The sequence below is a fragment of the Clupea harengus genome, chromosome 13 (genome assembly GCF_900700415.2).
Source record: "Clupea harengus chromosome 13, Ch_v2.0.2, whole genome shotgun sequence".
Lineage (NCBI taxonomy): Eukaryota > Metazoa > Chordata > Actinopteri > Clupeiformes > Clupeidae > Clupea > Clupea harengus.
Window position 1 is genome coordinate 17,939,681 of NC_045164.1, and position 15,219 is coordinate 17,954,899.

Here is a 15,219-nt window from a genome sequence, read left to right on the forward strand (position 1 = left end):
ATGGCTGTCGGGAAAAAACTGTTCTTAAGACGCGTGGTCCTTGCTCTAAAGGATCTGTACCGTCTGCCTGAGGGCAGGAGAGTAAACAGGTGGTGGCCTGGGTGAGAGGAGTCTTTTAAGATGTTATTGGCCCTGCTAAGGTAGCGGGAGCGGGCAATGGATTCCAGGGAGGGCAGTGAGCAGCCAGTGATTTTTTGTGCTGTGTTGATGACCCTTTGGAGGGCTCTCTTGTCTGCTGCGGTGCAACCGGAGTACCACGCCGAGATGCAGTAGGTTAGTACACTTTCGATAGTGGTGCGGTAGAAGGCCACCATCAGTTTACACTCCAGGTTGTTTTTCCTGAGTACTCTCAGGAAGTGTAGTCGCTGCTGTGCCTTTTTTACTGTCTCTGAGGTGTTGACAGACCATGAGAGGTCATCTGATAAATTGGCTCCTAGGAATTTGAAGGTGTGGACCTTCTCCACACAGTCCCCGTTGATGTAGAGTGGGGCCGGAACTGCACTTTGCCTTCTGTAGTCCAGAATTAATTCTTTCGTTTTTGTGGTGTTCAGTGACAGATTGTTGTCTGAGCACCACACTGTCAGTTTCTGTACTTCATCCCTGTACGCTAATTCGTCATCTTCTGATATGAGCCCGATCACGGTGGTGTCGTCAGCAAATTTAATGATGGTGTTGGTGGGATGGGTTGGAGTACAGTCATGGGTGTACAAGGAGTACAGTAGTGGGCTCAGCACACAGCCTTGTGGAGAGCCAGTGCTTAGAGTGATGGTGGAGGAAAGGTGGGGACCGAGTTTTACAGTTTGTGGGCGGTTTGAGAGGAAGTCCTTTATCCAGGTGCAGATGGAGGGGGAGAGGCCTAGTGCAGTTAGTTTGCTGACTAGTATGTCAGGGATGATAGTGTTAAAAGCTGAGCTGTAGTCAATGAAGAGCATTCTTATATAGGTTCCACGGAGTTCCAGGTGGCTCAGTGCGGTGTGGAGGGCTACGTCGATGGCATCTTCCGTGGACCTGTTTGCTCTGTAAGCAAACTGATGCGAGTCAAATGTGGGGGGAAGGGTTGATTTGATGTGCCGTGAAACCAGTTTCTCAAAGCACTTCATGATTACAGGTGTAAGTGCAATCGGTCTATAGTCATTCAAGCTGTTGATGGCTGGTTTCTTAGGGACGGGGATGATGATAGCTGATTTTAGGCAGGGTGGGATGGTGGCTAGAGTGAGAGAAAGGTTAAAGATCTTAGTGAAGACCCCAGCGAGTTGGTTGGCACAGGAATTGAGTACCTTTCCAGATACTCCGTCGGGGCCAGCAGCTTTTCTTGTACTCACTGATTTGAGCACACATCTCACCTCGTGTTCTTGTAGGGTGAGAGTGTGGCTGCTGGGGGTTGGTGGAGCCAGTGCAATTGTGGTGGGCCTGTTGACCTCAAAACGGGCAAAGAAATGATTAAGTTCCTCTGCCAGTGAGGCATCAGCGTGGACAGTGCTGGTGTTGCTGTTCTTGTAGTTGGTGATGTTTTGAATTCCCTGCCACACTCTCCTTGGATTATTATTAGTGAGATGGTCTTCGATTTTTTCCTTATAAGCCTTCTTGGCATCTTTGATGCCTCTCTTCAGGTTGGCTCTAGCAGTACTGTAAAGGGCCTTGTCACCTGACCTGAAGGCGGAGTTCCGCTCCTGGAGTAGGGTCTTGACCTTGCTTGTCATCCAGGGTTTCTGGTTAGGATACACCCGAATCCTTTTGGCTGCAGTCACAGTGTCTGTACAATGATTGATGTAGGACAGTACAGTTCCTGTATATTCCTCCAGGTCCTGTTGTTCGAATATGTCCCACACTGTATGTTCAAAGCAGTCCTGCAGTTGAGAGAGAGCTCCCTCGGGCCAGATTTTTATGTTCTTAATGTAAGGTTTTGTCTTTCTCCTGAGCGGTGTGTATGCCGGGATGAGGAGCAGTGAAAGGTGATCTGACTGTCCTAAGTGGGGTAGGGGTGTGGCTCTGTAGGCATGCTTTAAGTTGGAGTATACGTGGTCGAGTGTATTGTTCCCTCTGGTAGCACACTTGACATATTGGGTGAACTTAGGTAGCACTGTCTTCAAGCACGCTTGATTAAACGCTTGACCAGTGACCTATCTGAGATTCCACAGTGAAGGCTTCCACTGGGTGCAGCCTCTTTTTATTCCTGGTGTAAGTAGTGGATCTACTGTTTTTGTGGTGTTAATCTTTGTGGAGTGAATATTGACAAAATAAATTAGTAAATGCATGAACCATGATCCACAAATATTAGAAAATGTACTAATTTGTTTTTCCATCCACAAACACAGAACTCCTTTCTTGTGCCTCTAATTTGAGAATTTGTAAATTGTAAATATACATCATTCTTTGCTTGTGCATTGTCATGAAATGTAATTTGTAAATCTGTAATTATGCAGTGCAACCCACGTCACATCATCCAACACACACATTCATCCCAGCTTCCACTAACGTACTTTTGAGACATTCTTTTTTCACTTCTTCACGATCTATACACAAATGTGCTCCCCCATCAAACAAAGGCAATGGAGTGACCACTAGGTCTTGTTTTATTCAGGCCGTAGTGTATGTAGTAGTCTAAGCAACAAGAATTGCATCCAATTGTTGAGGAAAAAGACAGTGCGTCAACAAACTTCCTACCACAAAGCTGAAATGGATCCTGACAGAAGTCAACAAACTGGAAATGTATCAAATGTTTGTAAAGCTGTGTAGATGATAGTGCTGCACTTAATTAAACACTCTAACTTCAGCTATTTGACTAGCAGCTAACTAGTTGTAATATAAATCCTTCACTGAAGACTTGCTAGTGTGAGCTGAAATGGAGAAATCAACACCTCACAAGCAGAATTACAGATTTACAAATGGCATTTCGCGACAAATGCACAAGGAAAGTATCATGTATATTTACAAATTATAAATTCTTTCATACAAATCATAGTACGTTTATTCAAATGAGAACTTATAAGTCTCAAATAAGGAGTTCTGTGTTTGACGGTGGAAAAGCACATTTGTATTTCGTTGAATATTTGTGGATCACGGTTCATGCATTTACAAATCATTCTGAGACATTATTCTCTCCATAAATCTTCATGTGTTTTCCTTCTGTGATTTCAGACGATATTTTTTTCGCCTCCAAGAAATATTTATGTGTCAAAGTCACCTTTTACCTTTGCTTGGTATGCTGCAATAAACAGCAATTCTGATGGAATAACGAAGGTGAGCAGAGCTAACAGAGTACTCATGTCAAAATCTTATCAAATCACACTCATGTACTAATGCATACGCCTTGTATAGGAGTTGTAAGTATGGAGTTTGTTCAGCAAAGGAGTGTTTTTGCAGCCATGTTTTTTTTTGTGTATACAAACTAGACGATGCGAATATGGATCATGGACCCTGAAGAGGCTTACGATTATGAGATTGGTCAGATTGCGAACAGTCCCTCACGTGTGAGTGTTCGCTCAGGCCAATTACCTACACTAACATGGAAGAAATTATGATTTGATGTTAAATTTCTTGTGCTAACCTAACCAATATAACAACTGCCCAACCATAGACCCCGACGGTCTTAAGAGAGATGAAAAATAAACACATCTTACTTTATTTCTTGGTTTAGCATTCCCTCTTCCTCACCAAACACTTCTTCAACCTGGGTCAGTTTCCCATAGTCACCCTACCATCCTCCACCAAAACGTTTAATGGGAAGTTCACACTTGATGGGTAAGCTGTGTGCTGCACTATCAGACTTTCCTCTCGATCCTGCCTGAAACCAGGGTGCCTTTGAATTATAAACCGTCGGCTGTATCTAACGATAAGTGTGTGAAGAACTGTTCGTTGCTGTAGCCCCTAAAAATATGAAGGTTATGGTTTCAGTACCCTGGGACCACACATAGTGATAACAATGCACCAAAAGTTAAATCAGGAAAATGTAATCTTCCAATACAGCACTTCAGATGGTTTTTGTTTTTGTATGCAGAATCTGGGAGGTGGTGCTGGAGTGGAATAAAAGCTACCTCACAGTGGGCATAGGTGGCCAGCCCATCAGCTTTCAGCACCGCTTCGTCTATGAAGCTTCCCACACCTTTTACTGGGAACCCATAGAAGGCCCTTATGACGGAACAGAGATACATTTGTTGGGGCCCGACGTGTCCAAACTGATCAAGGACCCTTGCGCCCCCCATCGGGCTCTATTCATGACTAGGACTAGCATACGAATCACCAGTGACGCTTTCCGCTCCACCAGCGTTGTGAAGTTGTTCTCCATGCACGCCAGGCCCCCAAGCGGCTTCTTCACTGTTCACAACGCCACCCTGCTGGACGACGGCATCATCTTGCACCTGGTGGACGGGCTGTACTGGAGGTCGCATCAGACGAGGTTCCTCGAGCTCAGGGAAGAGCTTCCCACCGAGGGTGTGCGGGGGATCTTACAGCGGAACACATGCATGGATAACCACCCGCTGCAAGTAAGGGAGGTCTAAGGCGCCGTTCACATTGAGATGCTTTCTAAAATGTATTATTATTATTGTTAATAATAAAACACAAGGCATGTCACTAATATTTCAAAATGTGAATGTTAAAAAACTCCAGGTGGAAATGTATGTGTGTGTTGAAACAAAATTGAACTATTTCTAGGTTTGAGCACCAGACGCCTTATTTCTTGGGCTGTTTGGGCCTCGTTCAAATAAACACGAGACTCATTGCAATGGTCTACCTTTTCATCATTATATAGAAAAAACTATTGAAATCAAGCACCTTGAAGTGTAAAAAGAGCGTCTTGATGTGAATGGCCCGTAAGGCCTCTAAATTCTTCCGCTTGAGATGTTTATTTGTTCTTCTGAGTCCAACTGTCCAGACCTGCAATGTTATGTTACATTCTGTTTATGTTACAAGATTGCTGTTTAATATGCTCTCATGCAATCATTTTGCCAGATAAATTAATTAGGATCTGTTTATTTTTTTTGTCTAAAAGACAGATAACGCCCTGTATTTCTGTCTTTCTTTCCTTCATACAGGAGGTAGTAGATTTTGGGAAGGTCTTGTTTTGGACAGACAACGAGTTGTTCATCGGGGGTGGTCGGATCACATCCCGTCGTGCCGAAGGGACTTACAAAGAGCTGCTCTTCCGAGTAAATCCAGAAAACCGTATCCTGACCGCGGCTTTTGGCTCCGACCCAAGTACGGTGGGCATTCTCGTCAAAACATCGAACAAGCTCATCCTCTTAATTTCCAACCACCAGACAAGGCAAATTCATTCCAGCTCCTTTCTTGAAAGTGGGGTGTCCCCTGAAAACATGCCTAGAGGGCTTTTACACATGCGCTTCTATGAGTCAGCCAAGGAGACACTGCTGCTGTGGAATCAAACAGCTCTGTGGTATAGTTTCCATGACAACAGCCAGTGGGGGATGCTGAAAGTGCCTGGTTATGATTCCCTCGGGTCGGCTGTATCTAACGAGTATATACACGAAGTAATGCTTGGTGAGGCTACTAGCTTTGTCTAATTCTGCCCTTGTATCCTAAAACTGCAAACAATTTGTTTGAAAATAATATAAAATACTGTGCCATATTATTTATGGAGATATATGAGGTAAATCTGTACTATAGTCAGTAGCTTGTTTTTATATTTGTTGTTTCTCCAAAAACTGGACAGCAGTTCTGGGAGGGGCAGCACAATATGAGCAGAGTAAAGGCTCTCTGTTTAAAGGAGAGTTCATAAACAAACATCTGGTTGTTCGTCATCTTTACAAGAAGGTTCCATTTTTGATCTAAAAATGGAACCTTCTTGTAAAGATGACGAACAACCAGATGTTCTTCTGCAAGTTTGGTGTGACAGAGTTGGTCTGGCTGGCGTACTGGGTTCGGGGCGGAACTATCTCTGCTTCTCTCCACACGGACCAGAAGAACCAGGTCATCCTGGTGACAGAGCAGTGGCCAAACGAATTCGAGTTAAACCCCTTCCCCCTGAAGTCGGAGGTAATGAGCAGCATGTTTGGAATAACCCATCACGACTGTCCCTATGTCATGTTCAAACACAGCATGAACAACTACGGCTACTACCTGGACAAAGGGAAGGAGTTGTTGTTCTGGGCACAGGTGGTCTACCACGAAGGGAAGGGCGTGAACATCCAGGTGCTTACGAGCAGAGCAAAGCTGCTGGAATTGGATCTCCAACGACTTTGAGTGTGTCCACAGGGTTTTCATGGTGAACATGGTGAGGCACAAACACGAGCTACGAAGCAACACACATATTTACAAGAGTTTTTGTGTGGGTTTCTTCTGTTGGTAATAAAAAAAGTTGAAATGGATGTTCCAAACCAGTTACAGCACTCTTCATTTTAGAACTGAATTGCATTATTGATATCTCTGAGGAGGTAAATAAATTGGCAGTTTGCCATTTAGTAAGTAAACCATTTCATTTAAAATTTCAATATTAAAACATGAATAACAGGACAGTACAGGTTGCATGAGCAGTTAAGCTTAGCTATTAGCTTTGTTATATATATATTTTTTGTAGACTGTTACAGAGTCCATTGTAAGATATGTAGACATATTAAGATGAGTGTCTGTAAGCCAAATCCATTACAGTTTTTTCCAATTCAGAGAAATACTCCTCACGGTCTTCTAGCTGTCTGTTCTGTGTGCTCTCAAAAAACCTGGTGTTCATACATAGTCCTGGCTCAGGAAATGGGAAACAAAGTCACTCGAAAGGAGCCATACCTTACTCCAGCCAATCAACAGATTGCTTCTAGAGAGACATGTGTGGGCTAATTTATTTGGCCGTTGAGCTCTAACATCCACAACATTTTGCCAGAATCACAGATTGCACCTTGAAATATTAATATAACAATAAGACATTCCTCAGTTAGTCACAGATCTTTTTTTTGTATTTTTCCTTCCCAGACCATCAAAACCAAGCAGAAAATGGACTACACATTGTCTGAGGACTATAACTTTGACATGTGAGTCCACACTACATCCTTACTTTTGTTGGGTTAAAAGTGAAGTGTGGCACTTATTGTGTTAGTGTTGAAAGTGTAGAGTGAAGGGACAGTTATTGTTGTAGTGTTAAAAGTGTAGCGTGACTGAACTGTTATTGTTGTAGTGTTAAAAGTGTAGCGTGACCAGACTGTTATTGTTGCATTTTTGAAAGTGTAGTGTGACTGAGCTGTTATTGTTGTAGTGTTGAAAGTGTAGCGTGACTAGACGGTTATTGTTGCATTTTTGAAAGTGTAGTGTGACTGAGCTGTTATTGTTGTACTGTTGAAAGTGTAGCGTGACTGGACTGTTATTGTTGCATTTTTGAAAGTGTAGTGTGACTGAGCTGTTATTGTTGTAGTGTTGAAAATGTAGCGTGACTGAGCTGTTATTGTGGTAGTGTTGAAAGTGTAGCGTGATGGGACTCTTATTGTGGTAGTGGTTAAAGTGTAGCGGGATGGGACACTTATTGTGGTAGTGTTGACAGTGTAGAGTGATGGGACACTTATTGTGGTAGTGTTTAAAGTGTAGCGTGATGGGACTCTTATTGTGGTAGTGGTTAAAGTGTAGCGTGATTGGAGTCTTATTGTGGTAGTGGTTGAAGTGTAGCGTGATGGGACTCTTATTGTGGTAGTGTTTAAAGTGTAGCGTGATGGGACACTTATTGTTACAAGTGTTTGTAACCCCCCCCCCCCCCCCCCCCCCCCCCCCCCAGCAGCTTAGTTTGACGATGACCGTGCTGAGTAGTCCTTTACGGTGCCAGTGCGGTTAGTACGTTTATTTTATTTTATTCATTTATCTCTTGAAAATCTGTGTTTTTTTTTGTTTTTTTTTATTATTATTTTTTTAACAAGTGTTTGTAAACCCCCCCCCCCCCCTTTTCTTTCCTACTGTGAGGCGCATTGTGTTACTTCCTTGTATGAAATGCGCCGTACAAATAAAGTTTGATTTGATTTGATTTGATTTGATTTGATTGGGGTAGTGTTTAAAGTGTAGCGTGATGGGACTCTTATTGTGGTAGTGTTGACAGTGTAGCGCGATGGTACTCTTATTGTGGTAGTGGTGACAGTGTAGCGTGATGGGACACTTATTGTGGTAGTGGTTAAAATGTAGCAGGATGGGACTCTTATTATGGTAGTGTTTAAAGTGTAGCGGGATGGGACTCTTATTGTGGTAGTGGTTAAAGTGTAACGTGATGGGACTCTTATTCATGGATACCATGTGACGTCACTGCGTTTAAGCGCCGCCATCTTTGTGTCCGAAAGTCTAGCTGAGCGTCGGTCACAACACAGACAATAGTCGGTCACAACCCACAGAAAGTTAAAATGCCCTGCTTATGTTGTGCTGATGGATGCGACAATAGTCGCGAAAATTACCCAAAGAAACAATTTAATTGTATACCAAAAGATTTAGATCGGTGGAATAAATGGTTGGCTGCAAATTAGAAGAGACAACTGGCAGCCAACATCTAACTTCAGATTGTGCAGTCAACACTTTGTATCTTCCTGCACCACTATCCACGGACATGTTGATTTTGTGTTCAGAGCCTGGGAATGACTGACATGTTAAGTGAAATGCAGCACGTTGATACAATCGTGAATAATAGCTAAACTCTCCTGAGCAAGCTAGAGTGCTAATAGTTAGCGAGCTGTTTAGCCCTTTACTAAAGATTTTAGCTACACCTAGCTAGCCCACATTGGCACTCTTAACCACCACTAAAATAAATCGGTTGATAATCGCTGTTTGAATTACTAAGATGTCCTGTGATGACACATATTTTTTGTCTCCAGATGCCATATCTTGGTGTAGTTCACCCATCCCAACACAACACTGACCATCTTTGTTTTCAGATAATTTGACAGTTGTTTTGAGGCCCCTCTTGTTGCCACTCTTCAGAGGAGAATCAAGGAGAAGCACATCTTGCAATTGGCTACCTTAGATAGTTTTTTCTAATGATTGAATGCACCTTTCTATGGAATTGAAGGCCTAACAAGCTAATCAGACTAATTATGTGTTGCAATTATTCAGTATTGAGTAGTTACAGGTATTCAAATCATGAAAATGATTAGGGTGCCTAAATATTTGCACAGCCTATTTTTCACATTTCACAAATACTGCTACACTAAATATCTTTGTCTGGAAAACACCCCAGTACTCTGTGTTAACTAGAAAATGAATAATATACCACTGTGATCTTTTTATGGTGAAGACAGAGTAAATTATCATGCAGCCTCAGAGGGGTGCCAAAACTTTTAATACGACAGTATGCGTGCATATTAATATTTTGAAAACCAACTCGGTAATTGGAATGAAGTGGGAGTGGCCGATAACTAACATAAGCGCAAACGTACTCATGTAACGTGTCACCTTTAACATTAATATTAATATTTAGAAACACTTTGCAGTGTTAAACCAGTCGTAGAAGTTAAAATAGACAAATATCTGTCTGGAAAACCGTTCGTTTGGGTAAGCTAATACATAACGTTAATCTATAAATAGACTTAGGATATCGTTTTTTTTAACAAACTGGCCGATAACCAACATAACAACGACATCCAAGAGAGCTCGAGGATATTATGCACGCGAGTTGAGCCTAGTTGCGAGCTGTCAGACGAGCTGTCAGAATGTTGGAAATCTCTCTACAAGTTGAACTCTTCCGACAGTACCCGACAATGACCAACAAACACCAACTGCTGGCGCACGCTGACCCAACTGTTGGTGTTTGTTGGCGTTTGTCGGAGAATGTTGGCGTTTGTCGGGGCAGTGTGCAAGCTGCTTTAGAAGGGGCATTTAGTGGGAAGGGCTACATTTGTGAGAAATCGTTGGTGATTACGTTCACAACAACTCTACGGACATCCTCGGATTTAAATAGCTGGCGTTAATGAATCAGGCGGAGATTTTTTCTGACGTTGTTCTTCCGAAGTCTGTAAGAAAACATTTCAGAAGACACTTCAATTTTTTTTTTATAATTTTGGAGATGACAGGGAAGGTCTTCGAGATCGACACGTCGATCGCGATCGACGGGTTGGCGACCTCTGGTGTAGAGTGATGGGACACTTATTATGGTAGTGTTTAAAGTGTAGCGTGATAGGACTCTTATTGTTCGCCACACAGAGACAAGTCACAGGGGGTTATGAGGGTGGAGCTCGTCCCCAACCTGATTGCAAACAGATGTGACCTGCCAAAGAACAGGGTGAGTTTTTTACCAAGTAAACACAAGAGAATCCCTGCACTCAGATTTCAAATTCTAAAAAGGGCATGGCAAATAATTACATCTGTGTTGCCAAAGCGTGCAACAAGCAGTAAGTAATTACAATTTTCTACTGCCTCTAACGCTTGATGTACAGTTAGAGGAAACTTTATCACAGCTAGTCCCAGTGGACATGTTCCAGATAACTCGGTTCTCAGTGCGTAGGGAACCCTTAAATATGCAGACCTAGGAGTTCATGAGTTCTTGAATGGTCGTAGAGTCAATAAGGGAAGTCTCTAGAGATCTTAAATGAGCCACTGGATTTTTTTCTTAAGTTGCTATTTTTGTTATCCATGCTTAAAAGTTCTGCCGTCAAAATTTGTGGCAGCATTTTATGTCTGTTTTCACAGGTGTCTTATTTTAGTGTCGGCTGCCCACCAAATCGCCACATTCGTTTTGCCAGGTAAGACCATCAACTGGATGTTAACCTAAGTAGCGTGTACTCTTTCGTTGTTATTGTATTTCTTATTATAATAATTATTATTTGTAGTAGTAGTAGCAGCAGCAGTAGTAATATAAATAGTAGCAGAGGTGTTGTTGTTATTGTTGTTGTTGTTGTTGTTATCACGTCTCCACGTGGTCTGTGTTGCAGGCCCTGGGGAATGGAATGTGACATGCACACTTTCCATAACTACACCATCCCTAGGTAAACTAAAAATGCCACTGTCACACAGAAACACATAGATGAATGGATTAAAGCATGTAGGGAGGCAGTCTCCCTTAATGTTAATGTTAATGACAAATACTCTTTAGGACAACTTCATGAACCTCAACTCCACGGGCCATAAATTGTTATGACAAAAAAGCATGTTTTATGGGATCATGATGATGAACCTTTTTTTTTTTTTCTTACAGATTTGCTAATGATGATGACATGGTGAGTCGTGTGGGAGAGGTCTTCATATATTTTCCTGCTGACAGTAACATTATACATTGACTGATCCTTATAACAGGCTGAGAACAAAATGGAGGTGTATGGGCTCGCACTCAAACTTAGGGGGAAAAAAACCTTAAAACTAAATGCTGAGTAGTCAAAAACAGAAGAATTTTTATGTTTGCAAGTCATGCATAAGTGCTCAAAGTGCAATAAATCTAAACAGTGCAACAGTTTTGGGTTACCCAATCCTTCTTGACAGTAATGATATAGATTCTAAAGCCAGTAATAAATCGTATCTGTTAGATTCTTTGGTTATTCTGCAGGTTTTTTAATGTGATATTAGGGCTTGGTAGTACATTTTGTCATACATACAGAAATACAGATACTGTCATTTCTAACCTCTTATTGATCAGAAAGAATTCATTTTTCACAATAAAGTAAGATGTCAGCTTGTAATTTTTATTTTAAATTGTGAAGAAATTCACAGATTACAAATACAGTATATATATATATATATATATATATATATCTGTCAGTCATAATACAGGTAATTTAGAAAATTGATGTCCAATAAACAGATCTGTCTTATAGACACCTGTTTTGCCAATGGCATTTATTAAGTGGTGTTTTGAACTTGCCAATAAAAGCCAAACTGACATGGGTTTATTGTCACCGAGGTCAATCTGTGAAATGATTGTGATATTTATTTTATGCCATATTGCTAAGTAATATCTTATTACTGTAATGAATTTCAGTATGAACCAGCACAGTGACATCACACATAATAAGAAAAAAAACAGCAGGTTCGTTTTTACTTACACTGGTCTCCCTCTGACAGGTTATATATGACTGGAAAAGTTGGGGCTGTGTGTTGAAAATACACTTCCAATCTGCTTTCAAACCTGCCTTGGATCTGTAAGTCGTAACATTATTAATAATGTTTGGGGCTTTTACCTTTAAAATCATGTGTATTGACAGTAACAGGATACAAGAAATTACACCAAGTGTGAATGGATAATGTCATCTTATTCTCTGAAGATATGATGGAGACAAATTTGTCAAAACTGTTGACGCTAACTTCGTTGTCTCTGAGATGTTTGGTCGTACGGACTACTCTTATAATACAACCATGCGGCAGGTAAAGTCCAGTGTGTTTGTGTGTTCTTGTGTGAAACAGATCATACAGTAGTTTATAGTATACCAGTAGTAGTGCACCATAAGTTAGATCATATGTGCTGTGAATTTGGCTATTGTATCGTATCCTCACAGGAAAACCATCGGCAAGATGAAGTTTTCTCTCAGCTCATCTGACCTTTGGAGGCCACTAGTCTGTTAAAAGTGAATTTAAAACATACATAGTAAAAGTTACAGTCCGCTTATGAGTTTCAATGTATCTCTGTATTAATATGTTTTGTTATGTTATGTGTGTGTGTATATTTAAGACAGGGTGGTAGCTCATGTATGGCTGTTTTGTTTGACTTTATAAGGTTGGTTGCTTTCGCGAGGCGCAGACCAGGGATAAAATGCTGAATCTGCCCCTACAACAGACATGGGGCCCAGGGGTAAGTACAACGAACTCATAGTAGGGAGAAAACTCCCCAGTCAGTAGTCGACTAGAACAGAGCAGATCTGGGTCTGATCAACAGCTGCTACGGGGATGATGATGATGATGGTACTGGTGATGATGATGTTCATGGTGGTGGTGGTGGCGATGATAATGTTGGTGATGGTGATGAATGTGGTGGTGATGCTGATGATAATGTTGGTGATGATGGTGATGGTGTTGATGATGATGAAGATGGTGGTGGTGATGATGATGTTGGTGATGTTGGTGATGATGGTGATGATGATGATGATGTTGATGAGGATGATGGTGGTGATGGTGGTGATGATGTTGATGATGGTGGTGATGATTATTTTTTAATTTTTTTATTTAACCTTTATTTAACCAGGAGAAAACCTATTGAGATTAAGAATCTCTTTTTCAAGGGAGACCTGGCCAAGACAGGCAGCAGCATACATACAAACATAGTTACAGACAGAAACACAAAAGAAGACAACATTTAGTTAGTGTCGTAGCCAGGTACATTAAAAACATTTACATCTTAAAGAATCTGTCTCAAATTTTTTCATTTTGAGTTTAAAAGCATTAAGCGAGATGAAATCATTTAGTTTCAAGACCTTTTGCAATATATTCCATGCCGAGGGAGCAGAATACACAAAAGCCCTCTTTCCTATTTCTGTACGGGCATTTGGGACAGTTAGCATAAAACAGTCCTGCGAACGCAAAGAGTAGTTGCCGGCACTTTTCTGCTTGATTAGGACACATAGGTAGTATGGGAGCAGACCAAGTATTGCCTTATATATAAAGGAGTACCAGTGACCGAGCCTACGAGTGGCCAGAGCAGGCCATCCTACCCGAGAGTATAGCTCACAGTGGTGAGTCAGAGCTTTACAGTTTGTAATGAACCTCAATGAGGATGGTGATGGTGGTGGTGGTGGTGGTGGTGATGATGATGAAGTTGATGATGATGATGATTGGTGATTGGTTGATGGAAGTAGTGGTGGCAAGGATTTCCAACTGTATCTATGAATTTACAGTACAGTGTTGACATGACTGAACTAGATAATAATGACCATTGACACATCACTGTAACCGAGTTACCATTAACTCTAATCACTAAATAAGATCTTTGGCTTTTACCGACTGTTGAAGTTCAAGTTTGCTTATGTTTGTTGTATACACATCCTTCTCCCCTCTAGACCTACAAGAGTTGTTTTATATTAGAGTCTGGTGTGGCACGGAATCTCCACAAGCCATACGAGATCATGAACCTGGAGCTCAAGCAACCACTTGACCTTCTCTCAGGAAGACAGCGCTATTTATGTTTTCACCGTCAGGATTTTGGACCCAAATTATAGGTGATAAAAAAAGAACACACTTGAATTTCCCGACAACCTGACTTTTTGGAAATATTGCAGTAATAAGATCAAATTGCAACCTGCAATTGCAATTTTGGAAAAATCCTTGAATTTCCTAAAGCACAGTAAACTAGGAAAAGAGAAAAGCTTATGCCAAATCTGCAATTTTTCTTAAATAGAGTTTTTCCCCCTATATCCTACTGTGACAAACATACTGGGTTTGCTAGTGGAAATAAGGTGTTATGAACGTGTCAACTACATATTCCACATACCTCCCTGATTTCCTCTGGTGAGTTTCAGTTCATGTGGATAACCACAAGGTGGCAGCAAATCCTCTCCCTCAGTAAATTTGCCAAGACTAGTGGAATTTGCTCGATATATTGTGCTGCAGTTTAATTGTATTTTGTAACTTCACTGGGAGATAAGAAAAAAAGTGTTAGTCTTCTTCTCTTAATGATTCTGATTTTGTTCATCCAGCTTCTGCGATCTGAGAACCATCTTTGCTGTCCAGACATATGGAATCTCTAAACCGTAAGAGACAGCTGACCAGTAATGATTCAGCCACAGTCCTGACATTCAGTGATTGACCTTTTGACCGAGCCAACTCAAATATAACTAAATATTCTCTTTCGTGTTTGTGTGCGTGTGTATGTGTGTGTGTTTGTGTATGAGTATGTGTGTTTTCACAGGATCTATGAGCATCTTATCCCTTACGTCACACTCAGCATCACCTTCATATCTCTTTGTATCCTAGGTTACAGTTACTACAGATATGTGTATATATTCCGTAAATTACAAGAAAGGGCAAAAGCTAAAAATACTTAAAAACTCTGTATACAGCAGTCTGCTCCACAGGGTACAGGGTACAGGGGCTTGATATTTGTCCAAGCCTCATACGTTTTAAAATGGTGTTATTTTAAGGTTTTTAAGTCAACGGAAATATATATAAAAAAATTGATCAGTTTATAAAAATATGTTTAATAAAGCTTGATGTTAACGGTGTTTGGTGATAAGATTGTATTTGCATTGGAAATCATTTATTGTAATGTTCTATAAACAGTTTTAAAATAAATGTTTCACCCCTTACATTTGTTTACACTGTCCTGTGTTTTACACGAGAAACGTGTTAATTGAAATAATATGATTTTATATTAAGTGTTAACTGTGCTTTCTGTCT

At 41.0% G+C, this 15,219-nt stretch overlaps 2 long non-coding RNA genes across 2 annotated transcripts; both read left to right on the forward strand.

Moving 5' to 3' along the window:
- Positions 1 to 10,495: 10,495 nt before the first annotated feature.
- LOC116223125 lies at positions 10,496 to 12,047 on the forward strand. The gene is made up of 4 exons (XR_004164920.2): positions 10,496 to 10,646; positions 10,836 to 10,889; positions 11,099 to 11,120; positions 11,959 to 12,047. It is a non-coding gene; the product is annotated as an uncharacterized LOC116223125 (long non-coding RNA).
- A 54-nt stretch (positions 12,048 to 12,101) lies between these two features.
- Positions 12,102 to 15,128, forward strand: LOC116223164. Its single transcript, XR_004164940.2, has 4 exons — positions 12,102 to 12,258; positions 12,608 to 12,682; positions 14,520 to 14,573; positions 14,732 to 15,128. It is a non-coding gene; the product is annotated as an uncharacterized LOC116223164 (long non-coding RNA).
- The last annotated feature ends 91 nt before the right edge of the window (positions 15,129 to 15,219 follow it).